Source organism: Scyliorhinus canicula, chromosome 18 (genome assembly GCF_902713615.1).
Source record: "Scyliorhinus canicula chromosome 18, sScyCan1.1, whole genome shotgun sequence".
Taxonomy (NCBI): Eukaryota; Metazoa; Chordata; class Chondrichthyes; order Carcharhiniformes; family Scyliorhinidae; genus Scyliorhinus; species Scyliorhinus canicula.
The window spans coordinates 77,104,723-77,107,378 of NC_052163.1; positions in this window are offsets into that span (position 1 = coordinate 77,104,723).

Below are 2,656 nucleotides of genomic sequence, written 5' to 3' on the forward strand. Positions count from 1 at the left end.
GTCCTCTCTCCTGTGTCTCTGTGTGTGAGGGCAGATACAGTGTCCTCTCTCTGTGTCTCTGTGTGAGTCTCTCTCTGTGTCTCTGTGTGAGTCTCTCTGTGTCTCTGTGTGTCTCTCTGTGTCTCTGTGTGAGTCTCTCTCTGTGTCTCTGTGAGTCTCTCTGAGTCGCTGTGTGTGTGTCTCTGTGAGTCTCTCTGTGTCTCTGTGTGAGTCTCTCTCTGTGTCTCTGTGAGTCTCTCTGTGAGTCTCTCTGAGTCGCTGTGTGTGTGTCTCTGTGAGTCTCTCTGTGCATCTCTGTGTGAGTCTCTGAGTCTCTGTGAGTCTATCTGTGTGTGTCTCTGAGTCTCTCTGTGAGTCTCTGTGTGTGTCTCTCTGTGTGTCTCTGTGTGTCTCTCTGTGTGTCTCTCTGTGGGTCTCTGTGTCTCTCTGTGAGTCTCAATGTGTGTCTCTGTGAGTCTCTGTGTGAGTCTCACTGTGCGTCTCTCTGTGTGTCTCTGTGTGTCTCTCTGTGAGTCTCACTGTGTGTCTCTGTGAGTCTATGTGAGTCTGACTGTGTCTCTCTCTGTGTCTCTCTGTGAGTCTCAATGTGTGTCTCTGTGAGTCTCTGTGTGAGTCTCACTGTGCGTCTCTCTGTGTGTCTCTGTGTGTGTCTCTCTGTGTGTCTCTCTGTGTGTCTCTCTGTGGGTCTCTGTGTCTCTCTGTGAGTCTCAATGTGTGTCTCTGTGAGTCTCTGTGTGAGTCTCACTGTGCGTCTCTCTGTGAGTCTCACTGTGTGTCTCTGTGAGTCTCTGTGAGTCTGACTGTGTCTCTCTCTGTGTGTCTCTGTGAGTCTCTCTGTGTGTCTCTGTGTGGGTCTCTGTGGGTCTCTCTGTGTGAGTCTCACTGTGTGTCTCTCTGTGTCTCTCTGTGTGTCTCTGTGAGTCTCACTGTGTGTCTCTCTGAGTGTCTCTGTGTGTGTCTCTGTGAGTCTCTGTGTGTGTGTCTCTGTGTTCTCTGTGTGTGTGTCTTTGTGGGTCTCTCTGTGTGTCTGTGTGTGTCTCTGTGTTCTCTGTGTGTGTGTCTTTGTGGGTCTCTTTGTGTGTCTGTGTGTGTGTCTGTGTGTTCTCTCTGTGTGTGTCTTTGTGGGTCTCTCTGTGTGTCTGTGTGTGTGTCTGTGTGTTCTCTCTGTGTGTGTCTTTGTGGGTCTCTCTGTGTGTCTGTGTGTGTGTCTCTGTGTTCTCTGTGTGTGTGTCTCTGAGTGTGTCTCTGTGTTCTCTGTGTGTGTGTCTTTGTGGGTCTCTCTGTGTGTGTGTGTCTCTGTGTTCTCTCTCTATGACTCTGTGCTGAGAGTAGGTCCTCTCTCCAGGTTTTGCAGTGTGGCCCGCAGCTGCACCCTTTGGGAACTCCACTTCCCAAAGTGCCGTGAGTTGACATTTGGCTGTGAGTCAGGGAGCAGTTTTCCTTGACGTCAGCTCTGGGCAAACAGGGAAGGGTAATGTTTGGATCAAAACACTGGTAGCTAGCGAGGAGTCAGCTGCGGCTGGGAGGCAGTGAAAACGTTCAGCAACATGTTACAAACTAGTAACAGGGTTTTCGGTTCCGTTTGGCTGCACGCGGTGGTCCCTGGTCATAGTGGCAGGTTGCAGCAGCTCACAGTGAAAGGCTGCAGTGGGTCAGGCACTGCATGCTTCCATGCTGTCCTCTCCCAGACAAATTGATCAATAAAAAATGCCAGTCATCCGACCCAATGCAAACTTGCCTTTCGGTTTTGTTTCGAGGGGAAACTGTTTTCTTGGGATTTTCTCACAAGTAATTAAAGTTTCGGCAATTTAACAAATCGGGTTCAGCAATCTGCTGAATGACACGGACATTTACAATGCAGCTTTCACAGATTGTAATCGATGTTTTTTTAAAATTCCTTATTAACTCTTTGTTACCCCTTGGCTCTCCAGCGAGATTGCAGGCGCCAGTCTGAAATTTGCAGCAATATCGCTCCCAATGACAATGGGGCCCAGCGAGGATGATTGGAGAGTGAATGGTCACACACAACACTCAGCAGGGACTGGGCACCAGACTGACCTTACACCATTCCTGTTACACTGCCGCTAACAGTGCCACTAACACACTCCACATTCTGAACTTGCCTTCCTGCAGACCTCCTATTGTTTGGGCTCAATGAGGCAAGTTGCATAAACCCTCCGTGACATGGATCTCGTAAGCACCTGAATAATAATAGCAATGTGACCATACCCCTCCCCCAGTCTACAATCCGCTCTGCAACGATTTCAACTCTCACCAGCTCAGTGTTTTAAAATTATTCTATTTCCAGTTTTTAAAATATGTGTTTAAAGGATGTGGGCTTGGCTGGCTGGGCCAGCATTTATTAGCCCATCCCTAACTGCCCTCCAGAAGGTGGTGGTGAGCTGCCTTCTTGAATCGCTGCAGTCCCTGTGGTGTAGGTACACCTACAGTGCTGTTAGCGAGGGAATTCCAGGATTTTGACGCAGTGACAGTGAAGGAACAGCCAATATATTTCCAAGTCAGGGTGGTGAGTGGCTTTGGAGGAACTTGCAGGTGGTGGTGTTCCCACACATCTGTTGCCACTGTCCTTCTAGATGGTAGATGGAAGGTGCTGTCAGAGAAGGCGAGTTGCTGCAATTAATCTTATAGAGAGTAC